General features: G+C 42.9%; 1 protein-coding gene across 2 annotated transcripts in view; it reads left to right on the plus strand.

The window, feature by feature from the left end:
- The first annotated feature begins 5,464 nt into the window (after positions 1-5,464).
- The window catches only part of LDLRAD4 (low density lipoprotein receptor class A domain containing 4), a 418,872-nt gene continuing 403,844 nt past the window's right edge, over positions 5,465-20,492 (plus strand). For both annotated transcript variants that reach the window (XM_045005248.1, XM_045005252.1), the window contains exon 1: positions 5,465-5,561. The gene's annotated coding sequence lies outside the window, so the exon portion shown is untranslated. The remainder of the gene's footprint in view (positions 5,562-20,492) is intronic.

Here is a 20,492-nt window from a genome sequence, read left to right on the forward strand (position 1 = left end):
TGGAATGTGCATGAGTGCAGATGTCCACCTGTGTGGATCAGATTGCAGGATTAGTGTGTAAAATAACAGTTTAGGCCTTCATCCTGCAATGGAGGTCTGTGCATATGCAGGGGTCCACATAGCATTGCCACTTGCCAAGTGTCTGGTTTTCGACCAGAACGCCTGTTTGAAAAGGGAACCTAGCAGCTCCGGTCAGCACTGCTGACCAGGCCATTAAAAGTCCGGTTCGCGTGGGGCTGGCAGGCTCCCTTCTTGGCTCCGCATGGCTCCCCAGAAGCGGTGCCATGTCCCTCAGCTCCTAGGTGGAGGGATGGCTACGGGGGCTCCATGCATTGCCCCCCACCCTGAGTGCCTGCTCCACAGCTCCCATTGGCCAGGGGTGGCACCTGCAAGCAGAGGTAGTGTGCAGATCCACCTGGCTGAACCTCTGCCTAGGAGCTGAGGGACATGGCGCTGCTTGCGGGGAGCTGCCTGAGGTGAGCGCTGCCCAGAGTCTGCACCCTGAAATCCCTCCCGCACCCCAGCTCCCTGCCCAGCCCTGACCCCATTCTGTGCCCCAGCCCCCTCCTCCCGGAGCCCACACCCTGAACCCCCTCCTGTACCCCAACCCTCTGCCCCAGCTCAGAACTCCCTCCTGCACTCCGAACCCCTCAGCCCCAGCCCGGATCCCCCTCCAGCACCCTGAACCCCTCATCTCTGGCCTCACCCCAGAGCCCTCACTGCCCCCACACCTCAACCTCCTGCCCCAGCCCGCATCCCCCTCCAGCACCCTGAACCCCTCATCTCTGGCCTCACCCCAGAGCCCGGAGCCCTCACTGCCCCCACACCTCAACCTCCTGCCCCAGCCCACATCCCGCTCCAGCACCCTGAACCCCTCATCCCTGGCCCCACTCCAGAGCCCGCACCCTCAGCTGACACCCTCACCCCTTCCCATACCTCAGCCTCCTGCCTCAGACCAGGGAAAATGAGCGAATGAGTGAGGGTGGGGGAGAGCGAGCGACAGAGGGAGGGGGGATGGAGGGATGGGGCGAAGCCTTGGAGAAGATGTGGGGCTTGGACCTTGGGGAAGGGGGCAGGGCAAGGGTGTTTGGGTTTTGTGCAATTAGAAAGTTGGTAACCCTAGGTCTACACAGCTCAGACTTGTTTATTCATCCAGCTGCATATGGTATGAACCACTAAGGGGTGGGGGAAATAACTGTTTGCACCAGCAACAAGGAGCAGTTCTGTACTGCTTCCTTCTCTAGTGTCAGGTGGGAGACCGCTTATCTCCTCCTGCTGCAGAGACCATCCAGGTTTGAAGGAGTAGTTGGCCCTTCTTGATGGCCTCTGGACAACATTAGGTGAAGAGTAATCCATCCATAGATGCCAGAAAGGGGCAGCAGGCCAGCAGTCTTTTTCTGCAAGATAGCACCAGGAAAAGATGATCAGCAGTATTTGGGGGAAAGGTCTGTCAGTATGGCCCTCCAGGCAGAAAGCCATATGCAGGGAGAATGGGTTGTGTAGCCTGCTGGGGTAAAATGAACCCAAATTCTGAACCTAAATCATCTGAAATTCTCCTAGTGATAGATTCAGATGTAGTTTTGTTATGGCTAGACTGGTTTGCAGCATGCTTTTACTTGTAGTTTAGCTGTAGTGAGACTGGTTTGGTATGTGCTTCTGTATGTAATCTGGCTATGTTCATGCTGTGGTTTCTGTGTTTTTAATTGGATCTCCCTTGAACTCCTAGTGTTACAGATCATAAGAATCAGTAATACTTAAAATATATTGCTTGTGGTTTCCTGGCTGGAAACAGGCCAAGTCATCTACTTCCACACCATAAAAGTAACCAAAACCAACATCCATTATGTCCTCAGTGTCAAACTCACTCCTCTGACTCCAACTACCTAAAATTCTAGCCTCCTTGAATGTCTCTCCTCAGAGGAGCCTGTTGCATCCTTTGCGTTGTAGGGACAAAGGGGCTTTCAGTGGCAGGATCAGCACTGGGCCCAGAGGAGGTGCCTAACTAGTAGTGAGTATTGGCTGCTTTCTCTCCACACCTTAGACACATTGACCACCCACATCACCTTCCATAAGGCATCAGCAGGATGGGCCTATGTATTCCACACTGCAGCCAGAGCTCATGATCCTCCAGTGTATTTTTGCAATGTGGGAATAGGGATTGACACAAAGAAGAGCAGCCTTCTTTTTTGTGTGAATCCCTGCTTCCGCGCTGCAAAAATATCTAGTAACAGCTGTTCTCTTTCCAGGTGCCAACATCATGGTGTCTCAAGAATGGACTTCTGTTTTGCCTACTACCTCTTTGGGTATTCCATTCTCATTCTCCTGGCATATGCCAATGTATACAACGTATTCTCAGTGCGTGTGTGACTGTCCCTATATTGCGCCTTCTCTCCCAATCTTCCTTGCACAAGCCCAAATTGCCAAAAGATGCCTGCCATCATACTTCCGTGTGAAATTTGAAATGCATGTAAACCTTTGAGTCAAAAGTAGACTTTGGTCTAGTAAACCATCCTGGGTCCATAACATTTTTCAAATAGGAAACTTTTGAGCCAGTGAAATTTAACTACAAAAAAAAAAGAAGGGAAAAATGTGCGACTGTGAAAATGTGTTTGCATATTTCTCTCAACTGCATTTTCTAGCCTTTCCTGTGGAAAGTTAGAAAGAAGGAAAAGGAAGAAAGAAGTTAAAAAGATTAGAAAAATACCAGTATTGTAAGTGTTCATTAGCTGTAAATAATATTTGTAAAATGTGTATTGGGGCTAAATGAGCAGTTTGGGTGATTGCTGAACCAAAGCAGTCGTTTGACAACCTACTTGGCTTAACCAAATTGTGAGAGTTTGGCATGATAGAGATTCAATAAGGTAGTGGCACAAATTCCCTCGGTTTGTAACAGTGGTAAAAGGCATTGCCAGACTACAGAGAGGAGTTTCTATTCGCCTTTGTTGAATGTTGTGGTTATAACGTGAATTCAAACTTGTTTTAATTGATCCACCCTTAGATATTAAGAACATAAGGCCATATTGTACTCTTGGTTACACTGGTGCATCTGAGAGTGTAATCTGGCCCATTACTGAATGTCTAATATATCACACCAGTTTATGACTGCCCATATCTGCTAAAGGTACAATGTGAGAAGTGATGCTATTCATTGTGTACTTATTAGGATGGAAGATTGTTTTTCTGTGCGATGGCAAGCAGAAATAGCCTACTTTCCCCCTATAGCCCCTCTCCTCTTTTAAGAAGCAGAATCCCTCAGCAATCTGACCTCTGCTCCAGAATCTGTACATGGGGATAACCCATTAGATGGTGGGTGATTTGTTATGTTTCAAGAACTTTTCTTTGGATTAAAAAAGGGCCTGTGGGGACTTTGTAAGATTCCGTCACAGAAGTGAGGGACATTAAACACAATCTGTATTTCTTTTTCTTTGCAATGGCATTGAGGAGGATAGCGCTGAGGATAGTCTGTGCTCAGGACTGTAGAACTCTTGACCTTCAGCTCCAAAATCCAGAGGTATCTATTTAGAGGACTTAAAGCTAGAGCTCTGCCAATTTGAGCCAGCAGGGGAAGCACTGAGCAAGCACCGTGTCTCAACCTTTTCCATAACAAGGGCAGGGTAGTTGTGACCTTCTGGTGACTGAGACGTCCAGGTTGAAAACCCATGATCTATCAGATTGATTGATGCAATCTACCTTCTCTGGCCTACCTGACACTCCTATTGCTCCTTGCGCCAGTTCATCCAGAATATGAATGCTAAAATTACCTTTGTCAGTGTCAATCTGACCCTGTATGTCTCTTTCTTGGATTCCCTCTCCTAGTTCACATTTTCCATCTAGTTCAAACTGCTTGCTGTTACTTTCAAGACCTGCATAACTCTACCCTTTCTTATGTATCAGGCATGGTCTTTTCTGCGTGGTAGCCAGCCTTCTTTGTTTTATTTATAATGCCAGCTTTGCTCATCTGCATCTCCCACAATAATTTGTGTGCCTCTTCCCATTATGCAATGTGGGAATGGAAAGCTTTCCCAATTCTGATCTGCCAAATCACTATCCGTGGTGCATCCCACTCTCGCCTTACAACTCACATCTTAAACAATACCTAAAAAAAAGGGGAAACATAAAAATCAAACAACAAAACCAATCAAGCAAACAGAAAAGCAAAAGCAAAGCAAACAAAACACAGCCCCACAAATAAAAACAAACAAAAATCCTCCCAAACACATTTGAACCATCAGAAATGCACATAGTAATCTTATTATTGTAACTCCTGTCATTCTTCACCATGTCCATTTGTTACGATTTGTTCCCTGCCCCACTCACTGTGTCTTATCTAAAATTAGCCCATAAACTAATTGCAGGGAAGGAACTTGGGGAACTACAGCTTGGGTGGGAAAGGGCAATTGAGTGGGTCACGTGTTTTGGCAAGAAAAGGGGATTTGGTATGGACGGTGGACTTTTTGGTAGGGAGGAGAAATGTCATGTTAAGCAATTAAAAGGATTTTTTTTTGACAGGAGGAGGGTATATATGAATATTTACATGCTTAACAAGCATACACACAAAGGACACAGCAGCATTAGCTGCCCATGGCACGTCAAGCATGCCATGACCCCACTTTATGTAAGAGTGCAAAGTGGAGTAGAGGTACACGTAAGGGCTAATCAACATTTGAGCTACTGTAGTGCTGGTCACTTCATTTGGGAGGTAAGACGCCCTGAGGAGAGCAGCAGAGCCGTGAAAGTGTGTGTGTGTGACATTTGATAGCAGCAGGGGCGGCTCTAGACATTTCGCTGCCCCAAGCAGGAGCTGCGGGACCAGCGGACCCTCCGCAGGCATGCCTGCGGGAGGTCTACCGGAGCGGCCTGCCGCCTTCCCGGCGACCGGCAGAGTGCCCCCCGCGGCATGCCGCCCCAAGCACGCGCTTGGCGTGCTGGGGCCTGGAGCCGCCCCTGGACAGCAGAGAGTTGCATCACGCTGTAACACCCTTCCAACCACTGAGGCGTGGACACAGGTTTGACCCCCAGGTGCAAGCAGGGTGACCAGACAGCAAATGTGAAAAAGCGGGACAGGGCGTGGGGGTAATAGGAGCCTCTATAAGAAAAAGATCCCAAAATCGGGACTGACCCTATAAAATCAGGACCTCGGATCACCGCAGCTACAAAGCCAAGCCCTGCCCCGGCCTGATGCGTGATGTGCTGGGTTAACCTGTGAGAGACCGGCAGGTCCATCTAACCCCCCCGCCCCAGCCCAGCCGGCGGCGCCCCCGCCTGTGCAGGCACATCCAGCCCAGCAGATGTCAGTGTGGCCTGTGAATAGCGGCGGCGGCGGCGGGGCTGGGCAGGAAGCGTCCCCTCCCCCGCCCCCTCTCGCTGCCTGTCACCGGGAGCCAGACGGGCTGCAGACAGGCAGCAGCAGCCCGGGGAGGCGGGGGAAGGAGGCGAGCCTGGGAATGAGCCGCAGGCAGCCCCAGGCTGAGCGCCCGCCGCGGCAGACAGGGGGAGGAGGCGGGCACTGCCGCTGCTCCGCACGAGGGCTGCAGGGGGGAGCGGCAGGGCTCGGAGAGGAGGTGAGTGCAGCGCCTGCCGGGGCATTTCCCCCTTGCCTCGCCTGCAGGCTCGGGGCTGGAGCCGGCGCTGCTCATGGAGATGCAGCTCGCCGGGAGGGGAGGGAGCCGGAGAGTTGCTGCTGCTGCTGCAGCCGCCAGAAAGTGACTGGGAAAGTGAGGGGAGGCCCGAGTTCAAGGTCTGCGGCTCTTAAAGAGACAAGACCCAGGTTGTGCGGAGAAGGGGTTTTCCCTGGTGACCTGCGCGGGCAGCTGAACACACCTGGGTGCGCACCGGGGGGGGTCCGGGTTCCCCAGCGGCGGTGTGCGGGAGCTGCCGGTCATGCACCCGAGCTCAGCTCTGCCTTCCCGGGGGAGGTGGCTCCGGGGCTGCCGCTAACCTGACAAAGGGACCTGAATGAGTGCCCGGTGCTCCCCTTCGCTAGCCGCGTTACCTTGCCAGTGGGGGCTTAGTTTGCGTGGGAAGCAGTGACCGGCAATAGGGGTAACACGGCTTTTAAATCAAAGGCGATGGCGATGCTAGTCCGCCTTTAGTTGGATGTGTTGTTGTCATCCTTGCAAAACTCCGACACAGTTGTCGGGAGGGTTTTGTCTACGCGTGTGGTCTCTCTCGGTGTGTAATAATCACCTTTTTTCACTCCTCCCTCCAAATGGTGTTCTTCACCGTTGAAGGGAAATCTGGGAATGTATCATGCATCTGTTTGTCTTGCTTTGTGGGCTGAATGGATTGGTTTGGTTTGGGATGCTGCATGCAGATTGGAGGGGGACTTACTGGGGTACTTCAGCATAGATCACTATAAAGGTGGCTTCCCTGAGGCTTTTCGGAGAAGAGAACAGGCTGCAAAACTAGAGTTGTATTACCCAATGTGCTCTCTGTCCGCATGTTCCTTCAGGAGGATACTTAAAATAATCCTTACATTTTGTATGAATATTCATCTATTGCTATGAAGAGTTAATTTTACATAGCACAGTGGAGTAATACTAAATGGCAGGTCTGCGACATCAGTCCTATGCTGCCCTGAAGAAGAAAGATTATAACAGAGGTGTCTGTACTGTAAAGAAAACTGTTCAGCAGACCCATGCAGACAACTTTTACAGGAAGGAAGGGAGCACATAAGCATTTGCTTATATCTGTTGAGCTCATGGAAAACAGACTCATATTTACTGAAATCTATTTTCTTTTCCACATATTAGCACAAGTCTAATGTAGCCTTATCTGTATCTCTGATCTACCTTGCACAGATGGCATTGAGTAGGGCAGTGATTCTCAAACTTTTGTAGTGGTGACCCCTTTTACACAGCAAGCCTCTGAGTGTGACCCCCCCCTTATAAATTAAAAACACTTTTTTATATTTAACACGTATATAAATGCTAGAGGCGAAGTGGGATTTGGGAATGGAGGCTGACAGCTCACGACCCGCCCCCCATAAAAACTGCACGACCCTTGGAGGGGTCACGACCCCCAGTTTGAGAACGCTAGGAGTAGTGACATCAGAAGTTTATGGCTTGAACTGGGAAGCTAATTATGTGAATGTATGTATAATATTCATATAATAGTTGCTGAGAAGATTTAAATGGATAAAATGCACACTTTAGTTTTTTTCTTTTGAACCTCACGATGGAATAAACAGGAAACAGGCAAAACCAGAAAAGAACTTCCCTTTGTTCAGTGGTCTTAAACTGTACATATATGATGATGTGTTGTCTAAACTGAGTGTTTCTCTGTAATGTTCGAGGCTTAGCAAAATGTATTTTTTATGTGTAACTGGTGATGGTTGCGCATGACAGTAAAAATCAGGTGAGTAATTTTATGTGGTACTGAAAAGGGCATTTGGAATGATAAATGTATAATTTTAGAATGCCTAGAGTAATATTTTTCAATTAGGAAGGAGTCATATTTAATTAGAAAGGATCTGTTTTAAAAAGACTTAATTTTTTAAAAGTGCTTATGCAAGGAAAAGGTGCATCGCATAAAGGTGTAGAGACAAATATATGCAGGATCTCATTTCTCAGGCTAGCCAACAGGTCAGAGGTATTTCAGCAATAAGAAAGCAGAGGGACAATTACTGGTAGTTATATAGCAATCTAAAAAGAATAGACTTCAGGGAAAGTTGATGAACTAATATGATGGATAACTACAGTAACATTTGCTGCTGGGAAATGTTTTTCTGCATTAGAGTTTTCAAACCCTAAGTGTCTTTAATTGGACAGAGTTTTGTTTTGCCCCCACTAGCTAATTTATTTTCTAGAATAATATTCTAATGGCTTTGCATTTCATAGCAGTCCAAAATTGGTTTAAATAAAATGATACTCATTTTGATGCACTGCTAAGTGGAGCTCTGTGGTGATAGTGTAGGCTGCCACTAGCAAGCATGCAGACGCTGTAGCTTCATCTCTGTTAGAAATAAAAAGGACTCTTTAGCTGGAAAGACATTGAGGGGAGACAGTCTATTAACTGATGAATGTCCCCACTTCACTGCCAGCTGAAATAGTGACAAAATGTTCTCCACATCTATATCTGTACTAGTGTTGCAGCACTGACTATTGAGTTACTGTGAGTATGCCACAAAGTCAGTAGTAAGAGAATTTTAACTGCAGTGTGTCAAATATAAATCTACATATATATGTTTATGTACATAAAACACATCTTTATATATTCTGTATTTTTGGCTATGTATTAAATTCGACCATGTGAGTACATGAAGATTGCTATTGCATGTACATAATGCATCTCAGTGTGCTCTTTCAGCAACCTGAAGTGGCCATACAAAGCTAAATGATGATAAATGTAAGACAAAGAATGAGTTAACAATGTAAGATCAGTCCATTGGCTTACATTAATTGAAACATTCCAGGCTCTGGCACAATTTTTGATGGATGAAGTTGAGTCCATGTTTCAGTGTCTTGGACATATTATAAGAAAATTTTGGGGAAACAAAATTGGAAAATTGGATTCCAGGATAAGCTACAACTGTCCAAAATTTTTGGGAGGCTTAATGTTTATCAGTAAAAACATTACCTGATAATCTTGAAATAACTCATCCCTTCATCATTTTGAGGGAGATAAACAGAGTTACCTGCAGTTCCTTGTAGGTAAGATCTTTCAGATGAGACCTTAAAAGCTGAGTTTCTGTCTGCTCTGTGTGTAAATTAAAAGTGCCATGGCATTGTTGGAAGAGGAGTTCTTTTGCCTCAGTTTGCTTGATCAGAATTTCATTCCTTCTTTTTCCTCAGCTGTTGTACAACATGCTCTGTTGTGTCTGTGTGTCTGTCTGGCTACTGCCCTTTACCCAAGAAGTGACAGCACTCAAGTGGTGCTGTATATGAACAAGTCTTTGGTATCCCTTCAGGATGTAGAATGCTGTCTGAATGTAAATTACTATGAAAATCATCCTAGATTTAAAAAAAACACTTCCTATTCAGTGTAAACTTCAAGAGAAATAAACTTTAAAGAGTTACGCACATTTACATTCCATATGTTAACATGAAACATTTTGGTTTTTGCCCCATGATTAGCGTTGGAAAAGTTTTACGCTAGCTGAAGTTGCTGTAATTTAGAACAACTTTATGCATATACCGTACATATGTGCATGCCCATCAATAACAGGACAGGAATCTATACACTTCTAGGAGATTTTAGTGCAGTCTCTTTGCAGGTTTGGTGTGCATAACCACTGAATTCTTCAGTGGCACCCTGCCAGCACCAGCTGCTTGTTAAAGGAGATTGTGCCAGTACATTGGTGCATCAGTTGTTGAGAATCCACCCCCTCAGTATAAACATTCATACACACACATTTTTCTTTTACCCAGCCGGTGACTGTTTCTAAAAATAGCTGTCTTGCCTCGCACATTGAGACCTGGAAGCAGTCTGCTAAGGTAGTTACCCCTCTGTACACAATGGGAAATTCTGAGTAAATTTGGTTTGTAATTTTTTAGAACCTTGGGTAACTGCTCACTGTAGAGGAGAGATTACACTTGGAGTTTTGCCATTCAGTCAGCAAATTCTTGCCCAAACCAGAATTATACAGAGAACAAAGTAATTGATGGCCAGTATATAGCAATGTCTTCAGTGCTACTGAGTAGAGGTACCAAGGGACTTGCCCTGCAGCCCTTAATTAGTTTAGTAGTCCCATTGAAGTTAATGGGACTATTCAGGTAAGTACCTCTGGCTAAGCTGGACTGCAGGATCTGGCTGAAAGCACAATGAAGCAGGAGAAATTAAGGTAAATGAGATAAATGTATGGTTCATGGATTTACCTTTTTCCATGGTGTTGTACACAAAAAATTGAATGTTCCAGTAAAGAACAGTTAAAATTTCTTTCAGTTGTGCTACTCATATGAAAGAAAAATGTCAACATTTTATTTTAGTAACTTATTTGCTGCCTCCCAAACCCTACAGACAATTGTACGTGTATGTAGATTAAAGAAGAGTATAGGTTGAGTGCAAAATCATTAATTTTTTGTGGCCTAAATATCTGTTTGTGTATAATATATAGGCATTTAGTAAAATCCTTCACTAGCGTAGGCACTGATTGGTGTCTGGAAGATACTGTGGGTAGTGTATTTTGTTAGTTACTTTTCATGTCAATAACATAATGCACTTAGTTAGGCATAGGAAACATGCAGGCTCCTGTATTATCTTTAATTACCGGAGTAATATTGTGCAAGCTTCTTCTTCCTAATTAAAATAGCTTCTGCCGCTAACACATAAGGAAATGAGAATTAATCTTTTTGTGTGTGTTGTGAACAATATTGAGATCCATCATATCTGGATTCCTTTTCTTTGAAATCCTATTAAAAATGGCATTTGGGCTTTTAAAATTGTATTTGTGAGGCACTTTCTTTCCACTGAGCTTGTTTTTCAGATGGAGGGCTTGGAGATGACAAAGAATCTAAATGTAATTTCTCTCTTGATTGGCAACTGAGAGCTTTCCCGGATGAAATAAATTTGCACTGTGCCAAATGGTTGACTCTTCTAGAATAAAAACTCTAAAGGGTAATGCGAAAAGTCCTCTGGTTAATATATTGGCATTCCCAGAACCCACTAAAACTCAGGCAGGTTGCCAGACACCACTTAATGAGGATGCAGAATGTCTGGCACAAATCCACATGAACAACAGTAAAGAAGTTTGGGGGTGGGTGTGTGTGTGTGGTGGGGGAGGGGCGGGGAAGCTGCGTGCCCACACCCATTATTAATTTTTAATTACTGTATTTTTCAGTTAAACTTAACAGAAATTCTCTCTACCAGATTCCGAAAGCTTTGTATGCACAAAAATTTGGATGTGTAAAATTAAAATAACCCTGGTTTGTAGCAGAACTGTATAGGGATTATTTTCTGAAGGTTTCTTATGTGTTTTGTTGTTTTTTGTTGGTGTTGGTGGTGGGGAGGGCATGGAAGAAGAATGGGAAATGATGGTTATTTTATGAAGATTTGTTGGTTGCTACAACAGAAAAGCATTTAAGAAACTCTGTCAGACAGTTTGTGACAGTGCAAGTCAGTGCTTGCCAAGAACCAGGCAGACAGACTGTTAAAGTTACATGACGGGGATAAATAAATTACTGCTGTCTGAAAGACACACAGTCACTGCAAACCTGTGGTGTGCCCTTGCCTGCTGTGGTTGTGTTTGCTTACGTTTTGTCTCATGGCAAGTCTTTTGTTCTCTGATGAGAATTTTGTGACTTAGTTCAGACATACATATAATTTGGTTGTAACAGTAAATATATCCATCCTATATTTTGTAGCTGTTTTTTAGGATTCCAATCCCAAGTTTGAACCTTCCTCACATGAGCTTCCCTCTGCTTTACGTGAAACAACACCCATTTCTATTTGTAGGCTTGGTCTGGATAAAACTAAATTATGTCCTCCTTACATCTTGAGCTCCTGGCATTTTTGTTGTGATTATGTAATATAGATACACCTGTGAGTGTTTAGGTGTATATGTCCCAGAATGAACCAATGGAGGGTGGGGGAAAATGCGTGGGGAGTACTAAGAGAGTTGTGTGGAGCTCTTTGTTGGTGGTATAATGTACTTTGATCTCTGCCAATGTAGATTTCTAGTTGGCTATGTGACAGGTGCAGCAAGTACTCCTGGAGGAATTCTGTGCCAAAAAATTAAAATTTCTCACACAATGTTTTAAAATTCTGCATATTTTATTTGTCTAAATTACGCAATATAATCACACCAGTTTCAATTATTTTGGTAATTTATTTAAACTACAATACAGTGGATGGAGAATGGGAGTGGGGAGCACTGGAAGAAATCCCCAAATCCCCTTTGTCTTATAGTAATGTAGTTAGATTTGACCCTTTATTTCTAGATATTAGTCAATGAATATGTGTAGCCATATGCTCATATTACATCATAGGCAACTGAAGAGCAAGTGAGGGAGGGGGAATCAAATTCACAATGTATATGGGCTACTGACCATCTTCAGAAAGGTCAGTAATAAACAGTTGATGAAGCGCATTTTGATAAGAACATTTTTCAATCAAAAAATGTAGACCAGTTCTAATCACTAAAGCATCATAAGCATTTACCAGGCCGTATTGTCATTTACAATAAGGCTCCTTTACACCACTCTGGCAATGTAAAGGAGCCTTAAATCTTTTATATCAGTGAATTCCCCCAGGAGTATAAAACTAAGAACAGTGGAAACAATTCACTAAGCAGGCAGGCTGCTACATTCTGCTCTGCCCGAGGGGACTGAGCCTGCCCGAGGGGATAGAGCCTGCCCCATGCCAACCTCCTCAGAAACACCCTGAAGCCCTGCCCCTCCACACTGGACTGTACTGCAATAGCAAGTGAGAGGGACAAAGTCTCGTTCGCTTGCTCACATACCCAGCCCCCCCACCCCGGCAGTGATTGATGTCTCCCCATGCATGCATGCCCACCTAACTCCACCCCCCCGCCCCCAGTGGTGATTTATGTCTCCACAGGCTACTCTGGGTGCCCAAATCAATGCGCCTGCACTGCCAGGGAGGGGTGCATGACTGCTCTTGTGGCTTCCCTTTGCTTCCCTGTCAGAAGTAATTTTTCTGCAGGGAAGCAAAGAAATCTGCTGGGGACATGAATTCTGCACGTGCACAGTGGTTTAGAATTCCCCCATGAGTAAACAAGCTTCATGGTCTCATCTTAGTAGTAGGTGGACATTGTGCCCAAATTTCCAAATCATTCATTTAGGACTAATTCCAAATAAGAGGGCAATATACCATAGAAAAGAGACAGTAATAAAACATTGCAGATGAGAATGAAGATGTATTGGGGTAGTACTTGCAGTCCATTCATTATAGGTGGCACCAGCTAGTGATATGTTTTTCTTTCATGTTAAATAGATTAATTTTATATAAAAGAAGAGAAAAATATCACAGTATTTTATAATGTAGTCCAAAGTCGACCTTTCAAAAACAGTAAAGATGAAACCTTGAGCATGCTATTGTGTATGTCAAAAAGCAGGTGCAGGCATTGCATCTTATACATTTCCCATCTCCTGCATAATTTTCTGACATTAATATTTCACTTTGACTGTAATGCTCTCTAGTCTGTATATTGCTCTAAGGTTGTCTGTGTTTTTAGTAAGGTTTGGTGTGGTCTGAACATTTGTATCTGGCCCCTTAGCTGAATAGTTCTATCACAATCCTTGGACTATGAGTATAAAATCTGTTTGGTCATGATCTTGGAGCAGAATATAAAGTTCTTATGAAGCATTAGAATAAATGTGAACTTATAAATACAGTAAATGCCCTAAACTTTCCCAGGAGGAGAACAAAATGTCCTCCTTATGAGGAATTCTATATTTATTCATACTTCTAAAGTAACCAATGTTTCACTGATCTAGTGACTGTCTGAGCATCACATCGTTATATTCTGATACAAGGTTACTGTACCTCGTTTTTCATCTTCATTCGGTGTCCATCATTAAGATACTCATTGTAACAACATTTTAACTTAAAAAATAGAATTTCCACCCTGCCGGGTTCCAAAAGATGTTAGAATGAAAGTGTGTGTGTGTGGGGGGTGTGTGTGCGTGTGTAAGGATGTTAAGTAACCTCTTTTTATTGTGTAGCTGTGTTGACACGGTTACAGTTTTGATGTCTCATACCTAAAAACTATTTGGATTCTTCTGTTTCATGAAGGGACACGCTGTGACTGAGACACAGGAAAGATATTGCAGACCAATCTATTCGACACCTCTCTACCAGTAAGACTGGAGTGAAGCTGTTATAGTGTATGCATTAATTAAAGAATAAGCCATTTTGACTTATGACATGTAAACTCCTGTAAAAGTAGCCTTGGCTTTTTTCTGACACCTAGAACAAAGATTAGTATGAAAGTATGCATTTGTGAGCCCTCACTAGTAGGGCTAGGTAAAGCTGTTCTGTGGGGTTTCCTGAATGTAGATATTTTTTGTTTAAAAGAGAGGACGTGTTCAGATCTAAATGCTACTGTTACAGCTAGCATGTACTGCTCTCATTTAACCACAAGTTATTTTGTTCAATATGTTCACTTCCATAGTTGGGAAGAAGAATTCCTTCCCCTGCAGAAATATTTTTCAGTGAAATGCTATGTCCCATACTATTCAGACTAGCAGATTGTAATGGTCCCTTTTGCTCTTAAAATATCTTAAATTGATGAAACCTTTGTTGGCATTTTCAGCAGAGGCAATAGTCTGTCAAGGGTGACTTCACGGTCTCTTATTTGTTAGGTCAGAGTTGAAGAATATTTTGGGTCGTGGGTGGTGTGGGTTGTGCTGCATCTGATTTGATGTCCAGAGTTGTCAAGCTGACACCTGTCATGAGAATTGAAATTCACAAACACTTTTTAAAAAACAAAGTTTTGTTTTAGTTTTTGTGCTGCTCTTCCACATATCATCCTAACAGATGTCCGGCCTCCTAGGATTTGACTAGTGTTAAGCAAAATGAAACTGAATATTTGCAGATCTTATGTGGAGGAGACATCCAGTTCTTTGCCACTCCAAAGCAAGTGACTATGAACATTTGTAGGAAGCTATTCCCAAATGTTTCTGGTCTGCCTCAGTGAGGAACAGTTGCTGACACACAGGTGTTCATATGAGAGCCTTTTTTCTTCAAAAGTTGCCTGGGAGAATATTTAAAAAATAGAGAAAAGAAAGAGTCTTTACCAACTGCTCTGTCCGCAGTGTCCAATGCATAAAGTTGTGTGAGTGTGTGTGTGTAAGTGAGAGAGATGTGTTGGGTTTTACCCTCAGTCCAATACCCAGCCAACTGTAGAGTCTAGTAAGGTGGGACCTGTGCCTCCTCCCATTCCCACAGGCTCCGTGTTATCTTCTGACAAGACCTACAGGCAGAAGATAAAGTTCCTGCCAGTTCCCATACTACTCCCCCAAGATGCGTCTCAGGTGAGTTCATATGTTCCAGTCATCCTCTCATGGCTTCCAATTAGTGCTTTTTATTCCCCTTTGGTTTTTTTCAGTCTGGAGTTAAACAAGACATTCAGTGAGTTAAAGCCTCCACCACCCTAGTGTCCCTTTCCACCCATTCATTTACCCCTCACCCTGTCAGCCTAACTACAGTAAACCACAGTAAACCCAGGCCTACATCCACGTGGGATTCTGAGGAAGAAGGGAAAATGTCTTAATCTTCTTTGGTGTCCGACTGTGAGCTTGTCTCTCTGAGGAGTTTTTTTTGAATGCGGAGGCTGGGGCATGAGCCACTTAGAGTAGTAGTCAAGGCACTACACTTGTCTGAGGATTCTGTACCACCTACTGTCTTCAATGACCTTCCCAAAAAGAGAAGAGATTTCTGTACTGTTTCCTATTCGAGGAAAGGATTGATGTTTTGGACAAAATGCATAAAAGCGCTGTAAGGAGGAAAAATAACCTGGGTCTCCTTGCCAAAAAACATCCCTATACTGCAGGGGGCTCTAAGATATGTTGTGTTCCCTTACACAGAGCATCTTCTTCTCTTTGTAACCATCTGACAAGAAGATAGCTTCTATCTTAACAAAATACATAATCTAAGGGTTTGGGAGCAGCTTTAATTTCAGTTTTTTGTCACAAGAGCTCTTATTATCTCATTTAAGGATGTTGAGAAGGTGCTAGCCTCCCTTGAGAGGAGGAGAAAGAGACAAATTGGATCATGTCACTTTAGCTACTGCCATACTATCTGACACCTCTTTATATTTGCTAAACCCATGGGCAGTGGAGCAATATCTAATAAACCCCCTGCTCACTGAGTTTAGGAACAACCTAAAGCTCCTTTCCCTACCACTCTGGATAAGTATACTTTTTGGGGTAGCCTATGTAAACCAGTTTTAAATCAGGGAATTTTTTTTTTTAGTCTAGAGAAGTTCAGATATTTCCAAGATTGGTCAGTCCATTTCTGCTTAAAAGTTGAAAAACTTCTTTAGAAGATCATACCAGCCTCATAAATCTTCCCAGTTTGTGGCTTGGTGAGCTACAGTATATATTGAAGGGACAAGAGAAGATGCTTGGGAGGTCCCTATCCCAGTATTTCCAGTTTCTGGCGTCCTGCATTTGCTACACTCTGACTCCCCTAAACTTGTTCCAGTGTCGGGGGATGGGTAGTTTTACTGTTTTCTCAGAGTGGGGGGGGAAAACTATCCAAGAAATGGGTTCTTGCTGTTTTTTCAGAGTTACTACATAAAATTTCCCTCATTTCAATAAATGTGTCCCTGAACCCTGCCAAAAGAGATGCTTATAAGCAAGCGTGTCCCATTCCTCCTAGATATTTGTGCTAGTCTTCCTGTCCCTTCTGAGAAGTTAGATGAAGACATTTACTATCTAGTGCTGAAGGATAGAGAAGCCTCAGAAGAGTCTTGCATTTGAAATGGTTAAGCTGCTTTTTTAGAAATACAAGCAATTCCAGATAGAATCTCTTTGTTCTCAGGAGCAGCTGTACAACAGAGAACTTTTAGCATCTACAGGTCTGAAAGGTGGCTAGTTTTCATAATACCTATTTCAGCATCTCATCATAAATACTTAAGATTCAAGATCACTCAGTCCTTTCAGTTTTCACCAAGGTCTTCTAGCACAACTCCATGAATGTTCTCCTAGAATCTGATTGTAGTAGCAGCCACCTCTAACAGGGAGGCTTTCTGGTTCTGTCATTTATACAGTTGCTAAAAGTCAAATTTATTTCATAGACCCATGTTGTGATTCAAAAAAATGTGCTCCCTTCTTTCATCATAGGGGTTTATAATAAGACGTCAAGAAAGAACTAATCCATCTGGGAGCTTGGATCAGTACTTGGGAGAGCCATATGTGACTGTTTCAGACGAGGCTTCGGAAAATGGTTCCTCTAGCAACCAAGGTCCCCATACAGACCCATCCATCTGCCAGACAGTTCTGCAACTCATTGGCTTAATGGCTTCTGTCTTTGATTTGATGTCTCTTCACAGCAGAGCTCCACTTTCCTCCCTACTGTAAGTGATCTCACAAATTTCATGCTTTGGAGAAGAAACTCCATTCTGGAGAACGTCAGGAAGTCTGTTCTCTGGTGAACCCAACCTGCTCATCTCCAGGGAGCTGGGCTCCTCAGTCCTGATGAGACTGCTGTAAATGATACTCTAGTTTTCTTGGATAGCGAGCTTGTACAAACCAGGTGTCTGGGTAGAGAATGGCTCAATAGACTGGACGTGAAACCTGTCTGACCTCACAAGCGCGTAGAATCCAGTCAAGCTGCTAGTACTTAAAGTTTTATTTTAGCACACAGAGCTGTATGAGGATTTGCTGCAACAGCAGTTGGAAATCTAATTTGCATAACTGTATAAACTAGATGCTTACAAATTTTACTTTATTGCTTAATGGAAATGCTTGTCAGAAATGCAGGTTGAGGTGTCCGTGGTCTGCAGTGTGTGTGTGGTATAGATATTTGTATTCTTAGATGACCCTGTAGAGTTAAGAGCTACAGGAATTATGTGCTGTGGGGAGATAAACCCTGTAAACTTCAGATGGTGCTTGTACTTTCTGTGGTAAAAGTGTGCACATTGGGACTGGCTGTCACAGGATCGATCAATCCTTTTTTCCAGCCTCTCTCTCTTTTTGTTTATTTTTAGTCTAAAGTGGCTAAGTCTCTGTTGTAAAGTCTAGGCTGATCTCTGATTTCTAATCCTTCCACCAGCCAAACAGTCGAGCTGAGAAGGGAGCAAAACTGCTCCCAGTAGCAATACAGCTTGATTCATTATTGTGATGATCAATATGTACAGGGTGTGCTGTCTCAACAAGTCTACTGGAAACATAGAAACCTGGAGGATAAAACATTTTATTTTATTAATGGTAATTATATGAGTAAATCTGTTCCTGTACTTTGAGCAGAGGTAATTCTGTCTTTAATACTTAAAAAAAATCATACAGCAGAAGAATAGTAACATAAATCTGAATGAAGATACAACAGTGAGTCAGTCCTGGCAAAGAACAGCTGTGCTCTTATTAACCGCTCTGATTCCTGTGTCGTTTCATTGATTTCAGTGGGATTCTATGTCGGTGTAAGAGCCCTCCCTGCTTGCATCAGTTTGCAGAATTCAGGGTTTAGGACAGTAACCTGCAGGGGGGTGAGAGATAAGAAGCACAGAAAGTGAGCGTAGCTCTTTCCTTTCCTAAGAGAGTAGTCTTAGTATGATATTTTTATGTAGGGGGAATGCAGGTTGTGTGCAGTGGTGAAAGCCGATTGCAATAGGAGGGGGAACTCTTGTAGCATCAAGCATGGAAGAGGGGAGCTCTACTTAACAAAGCTAAAGAAGAGGAGGGGTAGTTGTGCTACCCTCTCTCTTAGTTTAAAGTCTGATTGATTATATGAAGGGGTAAGGGTGCTAAGGTCTTCCTAAAAGAACATTTTGACCCTAATGTTTGGCTGCCAAAGTCTTCATTTCAAGACTTGAGCATGTTTTTTTCCCCCCTACTTTCTGAAAAGCTTTCTTGTGGGCAGTTGCTTTGTCAAGCTGAAAAAACCCTAGCACTGTAGAGAGGTGATAGGACGAAAACCATAGAATGGGTGCAGAGGGGAGTGACTAAAAGCCAGTTTACTAAAGGTTCAGAAGATGAGTGCTGAAAAAGAGAGAGGTTTATGGCAACTCCTGTAGTAGGTAGGAGGAAAGATTATCTACACTAGAGTGGCTGGAAGCTAATGTGGGTGTGCACTGAAGTTGGAACACTGAAGCCAATCCCTGCTATTTATTTCCTGAAGGTGTGTTCTTTGAAAGGGTGTCTATATGATTGCTATATTCCCTTGCTGTGTACTTCCTGTGAAGTTTTCCAGTTGGAGGAATTCTTCAATGATATGTGCTAAATATATATAGTTCTACACACATTTCCTTCATTGCTTTTAGCATAATACTACTATCTGGTGCCAAAGAACCACTGCCAATCGTCGTCCTCCATATTGTATAGCACCATGGAGTATCTTGTTTTGCTGGATCCCGCCAGTATGCAACTTTGTGTAGCGATATATGGTCACCAATGATGAGTTAAGATATCTTCACCTACAACTAGAGCTAAGGGGGAACTGGATTTTTCATTTCATGAGAAAATTCACATTTTTTGAAATTTTTTCCATTCCAAAATGGAACAAAACTTACTTTAAAAAAAAAAATCCCCACACAATTAAATTCTGAAACCAGTTTCATTTGGGGTTGATTTGATTTGACTCTTGTTTTCCATTTTATATTATAATTTGTAATATAAAAAAGGTTGAAATAAAAAAACGATTTTGAAACAAAAAATCAAAATATTCCATTTTGAAAAGGTTGGAAATTTTGACCTTATCAAAACAAGCTATTTCAGTTGTTCTGAAATGGACAAGGTTCCATGAAATGTTTGACAAAATCCACTTTTGACAAATCTACATTTTCCAGGAGAAAAGGTTCTAATGGAAAATTTCTAACCAGCTCTACCTAGAATTCTGTGTTTTGTGGGCTTGTCTCAACCTCTGTTATTTTAACTTTATTTGTTTAAGATCTTTTACTTTCTTGCAGTCTTCCCTTCTGGCTCAATGCAGCTTTCATTACTTTACTTCAGTTAAATATGTTCTCCTCCATGGGAGTCAGTCACTAAGCCCCTTTATTTCTGATTTATTTCTTGACAAATTGTTTCTTTTTCACAATTGTTTTACCACATAAGATCTTCTGTTGTCCTGCTAGTCTGTCTTACTGATGAAATTCTCTGCTGTTGAATATGGCTACCCTGCCTTGATTATCAGTTGTTTTAACCTTCTTGTTACTACTTTCAGTTGCAGGTATATTTGACTATCCACACATCATATATTAGTTTCCCTGCTGCAACAGACTCCCCTGTTTCATTTATCTGCTACTAATTCTACATGGTTGGTTGTTTCCATAGTTTGGAGAAGACCCGGGTGAACCATAATCAATCTATTCGAACTTGTTCTCTTGTTTGTAAGGTGGGCTTAATTACAAGCCAAAAATACATTTGGTTTCTTAAGAGCATAGGACTGGCCATATCAAATCATTGATCCATTTAGCCAGGTGCCCTTCCACTAACAGTGGCCATTAGCTGATGGTTCACATATCAACTTCCTACTATAGGATGCTCCTGTCCATTTACTCAAAGGTGCTGATTTAGAGGGAAGATTACCTTCCTGAATCTCCTCTCCCTCCCACTGCCATTTAGCATGAGATTTAATAATTCTTATCATTATTGCAGCTGATGTTGGCTAAATGAAATTTGTGACACACAGGATATGCAGACAGTGCTTTTATCTGGAATGAATTTGCAGCATGATGTATGAAGTTAAATCCTTAGGCACTAGTTGAAATTTTAGGTCACTCTCCTTAACTTATGACACTTCCTAGGAGAGAAAAAAGAGGTAACGCTATTTGTTAACATAGGAGAGTCATCAACCTTGCTGCTTAGTGTCTTTTTTGTTTAATATTGTTTTGTGTTATAACCTTCGTGCTATGTATGTGCAGTTTTAAAAAAAAA

Source organism: Mauremys mutica, chromosome 2 (genome assembly GCF_020497125.1).
Source record: "Mauremys mutica isolate MM-2020 ecotype Southern chromosome 2, ASM2049712v1, whole genome shotgun sequence".
Classification (NCBI taxonomy): Eukaryota; Metazoa; Chordata; order Testudines; family Geoemydidae; genus Mauremys; species Mauremys mutica.